Source organism: Pyrus communis, chromosome 7, assembly GCF_041283825.1.
Source record: "Pyrus communis isolate YQ-2024b chromosome 7, ASM4128382v1, whole genome shotgun sequence".
NCBI lineage: Eukaryota > Viridiplantae > Streptophyta > Magnoliopsida > Rosales > Rosaceae > Pyrus > Pyrus communis.
The window spans coordinates 17,617,379-17,625,250 of record NC_142571.1 but is presented as its reverse complement, the minus strand read 5'-3'; positions in this window follow the sequence as shown (position 1 = coordinate 17,625,250).

Sequence of the window (7,872 nt, the reverse complement as noted above, 5' to 3'; positions counted from 1 at the left end):
ATACAAGAAATCATGCAATAGAAAAGACCCCTTCAAATCAGCATATAATTGCCCTGCGCAAAACCTCTCAAACACCTTGAGATTTTTCCTTTTCTTTTCCTGCCGACACACCTTCAGTTTGGATAAACAGCTGTAGACATCGAAATTTCGGTGAAATGAATGTTAACCAATAATTAAAATTTCAACGCTCACGTGTTACATAAATTTTACATGTAACGTGTGACTCAACGAAAAATCGAAATAAATTGGAAAAGTCATCAAATAGGACACGTGTCATTACCTGGCAGAAATGATTTATTTCATCTGATTATTTAAATCCAAAAAATCAAGTTTTGGAATTCTATAAATAGGAAGCCAAGGCATTCATTTTGGGAGGAGGGAAAGGAAGAAGAAGAAAGAAAGAAGGGAATTTACATCACACCAAAACCTTGAAGCCTTGAAACTCTAAAGCTCTCAAGCAAATCCCGAAGGATCAAGAAAACACTCTTCGTTCTTCGTCAAATTCTCCTTCAAGGTCAAGCCCCGACGGCCCTTGAAGAACTTCCACCGACTCAAGATCAAGCCTCGACGGCCCCTTGAAGAAAGTGTTCATCATCCGTTCGTCCTAAGATCAAGCCCCAACGGCCCTTTGGATCAACAACCTCAACAAATCCACACATCCAATCAGTCTTCAAGATTAGGCCCAAAAGCCCTTGAAGATCCGCTCATCCATCAACCCTCAAGATCAAGCCCCGACGGCCTCTTGAAGAAATCCATACACTCAGTCTTCAAGATTAGGCCCAAAAGCCCTTGAAGATCCGCTCATCCATCAACCCTCAAGATCAAGCCCCGACGGCCCCTTGAAGAAATCCATACACCCAGTCTTCAAGATCAAGCTCAAAAGCCCTCGAAGATCCGTTCATCAACTGTTCATCCCTAGATCAAGCCCCGACGGCCCTTTGGATCAACAGCTCATCCACAAACCTACACCCTACGAAGATAGAATCAGAGGATCAAATTACAAAGAGATTGTAACCCCAAAATCAATACAAACAAAAAATATATTTTGTACACGTATTCTTGTCTCTTGTTTCAGGAATTTTCCGTGTTTACAAATTTGGCACGCCCAGTGGGACAATCTCTACCTCTCATCTCTGTCTCCGTTCAAGATATTCAAGCACAGTCCATGGCTTCAAACAAAGAACAAGTCATGACTATCGGCACTACCTCCATTGAAAGACAGCTGGTTCAGATGAAGGAAACAATTGCAAGGCTGATAAAGACTGCAGAGGAGAAAAACTTGCAAACCGCCGGACTCATCAACCGTCTGGAGGCACAGCATGGCGTCAAAGTGAAAACAAGCTCTCTTCCAACTAAGAGGACCGAAGAAGGCTTCAACCCAAATGCCTACGAACTCATGTCAAAGGCTAGGCATGACTTTGCTTCCTCTTCAAATCTTGGAAAGAAGGTTTCAAACACCGTCAACGACAAAGATCGCGACCTCACCGAGACTCAAAAGAAGTTGAAAGAGCATGATTATGGAGTTGACAACAACAAGGCTGAACTTGGCTTCACACCAAATGCACCCGTGAAGATTTCAAGCAAAGTGAAGAAAGCTAGCGCTCAACACATCAGCGTGAGCATTGAACAAGACCAAGAAGAGCCTAAACCCTCCCCTCGGATGTCGGTCTTCAATAGGATGAGCCATTCAAGCTCCAGAACTTCAGTGCTTAATCGCATTGGTGGTCAAGACCGAACCTCTGTCTTCAAGAGGCTTAACGCGCCGACATCCCAAAGCTCTGTTTTTGAAAGGTTGTTAAAGCCTAAGAAACAAAGCAACACAGCTATCTCTCCTCTGCAACGATCAGCTTCAGAAATATTTGAAGATAATGGTAAGCCTTTTGGAAAGAGGAAGACAACCCCAAAGGGAGAAAAGCTCGATGGGTTAGGAGAAAAAGACGACGCTCGAAGCTTGATTCCTTCAAGGATGGAGCGCCAAGCAATCCTAGAGGTTGACACAAAAGGACCACTGAAGGTAAGGAGGCGCATCATCGTCCACACTGGCAAATCTTCATGCCAACAAACTCAAGAGAACGGCACTGAAGAGGAGATCCAAGATGTTTTCTACATCACGGTTCAAGAAGGTAAAGAAGACGAAAGCCCGAAGAAATACTCAGAGTCCCTACTCTTCGACCCTGATCCAAGCGGCAGTACAACCATGCAAGTCATGACCACTGGAGCAACTTCAATCGAGGAGCAGCTAGCTCAGATGAATGAAGTAATCGCAAAGCTCACACAGACTGTGGAAGAGAAGGACTTGCAGATTGCCGCACTTGTCAACCAACTAGATGCACTGCCCGACGTAAAAGTCGACCCAAATATTAGCCTATTAAAGAAAGAAGGTGACGAAGAAGAGGAGCCACCAGTGGAGAAAGCTGAAGAGAAGCCGAAGCCAGACCAAGCAATGACATCCATGGGATCTCTCTCTATCCAGCAGCTACAGGAGATGATTGCAAGCACTATCAAGACACAGTACGAAGGAAGCTCGCACGACTCCGTACTGTACTCAAAGCCTTACTCCAAGAGGATTGATGCTTTGAAGATGCCGAGGGGTTATCAGCCCCCAAAATTCATGCAGTTCGATGGAAAAGGCAACCCGAAGCAACATGTCGCCCATTTCATTGAAACTTGCAACAATGCTGGGACAGAGGGGGACTACCTCGTCAAACAGTTCGTGCGTTCGCTGAAAAGTAACGCTTTTGACTGGTACACCGACCTCGAACCCGAGTCTATCAACAGTTGGGACCAGCTAGAAAGGGAATTCCTCAACCGTTTCTACAGCACTCGTCGTACTGTAAGCATGCTAGAGCTGACCAGTACGAAACAATGGAGAGATGAACCTGTCATCAACTACATAAATAGATGGCGCGCCTTAAGTCTGGATTGCAAAGATCGGCTTTCTGAAACCTCTGCCATTGAGATGTGCGTTCAAGGCATGCAGTGGGGACTACACTACATCCTTCAAGGCATCAAACCACGAACATTTGAGGAGTTAGCCACCCGCGCCCATGATATGGAGTTAAGCATCACCCGTCATGGGAAGAAAGAGCAGATCGCCGATTACAAGAATGACAAAGTTTTGGGGCCAAAGGTGGATAAGGCTACGTGGAAACCCACCAAGGAAGCAATGACGGTCAACACAACTCCAGTCAAAACCCATACACGAGGCAAGGCGATTCAAACCGAAGCTTTTCGTGATCAAGAGATACGTAGACGCACTTTGAAGGAGCTTGAGGAGAAGACTTATCCATTCCCCGACTCTGACGTGGTTGCCATGTTGAAAGACTTGCTTGACAAAAAGGTGATCGACCTACCTGAGTGCAAACGGCCGGAAGATATGAACCGTACTGACAGTCCAAGGTATTGTAAATTCCACCGCTTCATTAGTCATCCGACGGAAAAGTGCTTTGTGCTAAAAGATCTCATCATGAAGTTGGCTCAGAAAGGGATCATCGAGCTAGATCTTAATGATGTGGTGAAGTCAAACTATATCACCGCCACTTCTGGCTCTTTGAACTCAAAATCTTCACCTCAACCGTTGGGGGCATGCTCCAAAACCATGCCAGTCAAGTCAAGTGAAGTTGAAGGATGGACTTATGTCATTCCAAAGAAAATGCACAAGAAACATAGGTCTCCTCCACAAGTTTACCAATCGGAAAGGGGGCAAAGCAGCTACCGTCAACCTTCAAAGCTACATGAAAATGTTGAGGATGATGAAATTATGACACAAAGATCGCCCGTTGCCATCACGATGCGCGATTTCTTCCCCAAAGACTTCTTCAATCACTCAATCAAGACTCCTTGCTATAAAGATTGCAAGGAATGCCTCTCTAAGATCGTTTGACAAAATCATCAAAAAAAAAAAACAAACGCTCCTCGTTCGCACGAGCCTAAAAGGTGACATCAAACGCTCCTGGTCTGCACGAGCATAAAAGGCGACACCAAAAGCTCCTTGTCTGCATGAGCTGAAACTGCAAACGGCACCAAAAGCTCCTCGTTCGCACGAGCCTAAAAGGTGACAACAAACGCTCCTGGCCCGCAAGAGCATAAACTGTGTACGGCAAAATCATCACCAAAATCATCATCAAAACCATCACTCATTTGAACTACGTTATGACTTGATCTCTTCTTTGGAAGAGTACGTAGGTAACTTGAAACTTCAAAACTTCAAGTACAGTCACATCAAAATAAATAAATAAATGTTTCATTAAAGAAAGTCAATTTTATTACAAAAAAAAAAAAAAAAATACATATGTTACTATGTATTAGAAAAAAAATATATATATTCTCTACTCAAAAAAAAAAATTAAAAAAAAAAAAAAAAAATTATACATGTTAAAGTGGGTTTGCCTACAAGACCCACGCCAATTCAAAGAAACAGAAGTTGAAGTCCACAAAAGGAGAGACTCCCAAGGAATTTGGTGGGGCGCAAGACTTTGTCACCATGCCAAGTGGATTTTGATTGGTCGTGAGATGGTGGAAAAAGCAGGATGCAGATGTGGCTTATAAAACTCTAAAACATCTTGTACCCACCGTTTTTTAATACCACTCTCACTCTCACTTTCCCTCTGCGCCTCCCACTCCTCTTCCGACATTGGACTTGCCTACGCCGTCGTTTCGTGGCTCCAAAAGCACAACCTCTGCTTCTCCTACGAACTCCTCTACTCCATCCTCATCCACGCCCTCGGCCGCTCCGAGAAGCTCTACGAGGCTTTCTTGCTCTCCCAGCGCCAATCCCTCACTCCCCTCACCTGCAATGCTCTCATCGGCGCCTGTGCTCGCAACGGGGACCTCGAGAAGGCCCTCCATTTGATGTCCCGCATGCGCCAGGACGGTTACCGCTCCGACTTCGTCAACTACAGCTTGATCATTCAGTCCCACCTGAACGCTGTCATTCTCGGAGAATCTCTCGCTTCTGAAGAGAACGATCTCGTCTTTCCCAGCGACCACTTTTCCCTGCCAGAGCCATTTTCGGGAATTTGCTTCTAAGTTTCCTCTTGAATTGGCTTCAAAAGCTGCATCATCCAGTCCGGTGTTTGCGGAGCTTGTTGACTGGTTTTCAAAGATGGGCCTATCGTACCTGATTCCAGATGCCCAGGTTCAGACCGAAGGAGATTCAGGCAAGCAGAGCGGTGCCTCTGGGAGTCACGAGGCTCCATCAGCTGCTGGTAATTCAAATGATCTGAGGGGTGATGACAAGTCAAAGCCCATCTTAAAGTCTGCAGCCCATTAACCAGCCAACACCACAGGCGATGTCGTATGTTAACAATCTGGTTCCCAACAATCCGGTTCAGACCCGAGGTGTGGACTCCGAGAAGATGTTTAGCAACAGGCTGCAAGAGTTGGAGAAACGGCTTCTCGACGATAACGACGAGGACGACGAAGGCGACGCTGTTTCTGTCATTACCAAAACCAACAGCGAGTGGTCCGAGACGATACAGAATCTGATGGGTACGGCAGCTCCGAGTCAGAACCAGAAGCCCGTTTCGCCGTCACCTACTTCGTCGTCGTCTTCCTCGTCCTCCGTAGCGTCTCCTGCTACCTCCACGTGTTCCAAGCAGTCACTCATGGAAGCCGCGACGGCTATTTCTGATGAGAAATCTGAGGCCGCTATGGAGATCCTCACCCGGATGAATTCGACCCAGGTCGCGAATCCTAGACCCAGTTCAGAACAAAGGCTTCTGGAGTTCGTGGGTTTAGCTTTGAAGTCTCGGGTCAACCCGATTGATAACCCGGCTCCGATAGCGGAGCTTTTTAGGCAGGAGCATACCGGGTCGACTCAGTCGCTTTACGAGTTATCTCCGTGTGTCAGACTCGGATTTATGACCAGCATCTCACAACCCCAGATAAAGAATCGACCAGCTGAATCTCTAGGATTGGATTTCAAGAAATTGCAGGAGGATCCAATAAAGCTCTCATCATCGAGAAGGATTAATGGCAGTAACAATGGAAGTGATCATCTGAAAGTTCTATGCTTGGTCGACGGTTGCAGGGCGGACCTCAGCCGTTGTCAGGGATATCAACAGCAGCACAGAAGACGAAGAAGAGAGAGAGAAGCTGACTGGAAGCAGAAGCAGCACCGTCTGGACAGTACCACTGAAGTGAAGGTGCTTGCTCATCGGAGAAGAAGCTACAAGCCTCCTCACTGCTAAAGAAGTTGTGTTCCTCCACCTTCACGGAAGGCTGATAGCTCTTTTGGAACGGAAAGCAGTTCGTTGACGATGATGACGGCAAGGATTATTAAACAAACATTTTGAAAAGCTTATCCAGTGTGACACACGACTTTGTGTCTTAAGCCAGCAGCCAGAGATTGTTTTGAAATCACCATATTTTGAACCATGCTCTTCTGCTTTTGAAGATCCAGGCGAATGCAAAGGTCATGGTTTTGGTCAACTGGGGAATGGACCAAATGGTAAAGGTTCGTCTGTTGCTGGTTTTCAAGATATAGCATCACCATCTGCAAGCCAGTCATCTTCTTTGAATATTGACCAGCAGGATACAGCTTCTATGGCATTCGAATATCAGTCCAGAGAAGCGCCTTCCCCCAGCTCAGTTATGGATGCTCGTGCAATGGAAGGAAATGGCAGTTCAGAAGCTGTTAATTCCAGGGAGGAGCAAATGGAGCTCAAACTCCAACAGTAACTTGTTCGCTGCCCGTCAACGCCTCCACCGATTGCAGCAGCAACCATCCTTGCCGTCTTTGCCGCTGTCAACTCCTCCCGCGGAGTGTTCCTTCTTCATCTCCACCGATGCAGGCATTTGCAGCGCTAAAAAAAAAAAAAAAAAAAAAAAAAAAGAACAAACACAACGGAGATCTCACCAAAACGCAGCAACAACATCCACTAACTACCTCGAGCTCGTCACCCTGGCCACCATGATCAAAATCAACGAAGAGCTTCATTGACCGCTGTCAAACGACTAGCCGGTCTTCAAACTCGACGCCTTACACTCTGCCTCAAGCTCTGGCTGTTTCTGCACCTCCGCCATGGCTGCTGCCTTTGAATGTGATTAACAAAAATAAAGTTTGTTAACTCACATCTGCTTGCCTCTGCTGTTGCCTTTGAATGTGATTAACAAAAACAAAGTTTGTTAACTCACATCTGCTTGCCTCTGCTGTTGCCTTTGAATGTGATTAACAAAAACAAAGTTTGTTAACTCACATCTGCTTGCCTCTGCTGCTGCCTTTGAATGAGATTGACAAAACCAAAGTTTGTCAACTCACACCCAAAGACTTTCTCCGAACTCCGTTGCTTCAGCTCTCCAAACTCCATAGCCGCAGCAACAGCATCCTCCTACTACTCCAAGCTCCTCTGCATTTCCTCCCTGCACCATGTGGGGAATATATATATATATAAAATATTATTAAAAAAAAAAAAGATCTATTTGGTGGATCAGTACCACCGAAAGCAAAGAAAAAAAATATAATAAAAAAAAAAAAAAAAAAAAAAAAAGATCTATCTTGGTGGATCAGTACCACCGAAAGCAAAGAAAAAAAAAATATAATAAAAAAAAAAAGATCTATCTTGGTGGATCAGTACCACCGAAAGCAAAGAAAAAAAAAATATAATAAAAAAAAAAAGATCTATCTTGGTGGATCAGCGCCACCGGGAAATAAAAAAAAAAAAAATAAAATAAAAAAAAAAATCTTAGTGATGTATATGTTTTATTTGTATTTAGCACAATACACTGAATAAAATAAGACATGTCCATTAATCTCCAAGAAATTACAAGTGTGTACATGAAAAAAAAAAAAGAAAAAAAAAAAAAAGAAAAAAAAGAAATACTAGATTGGAGCTTTCACAAAGGATGTCCACGTGAAGCCCCATTACTTGG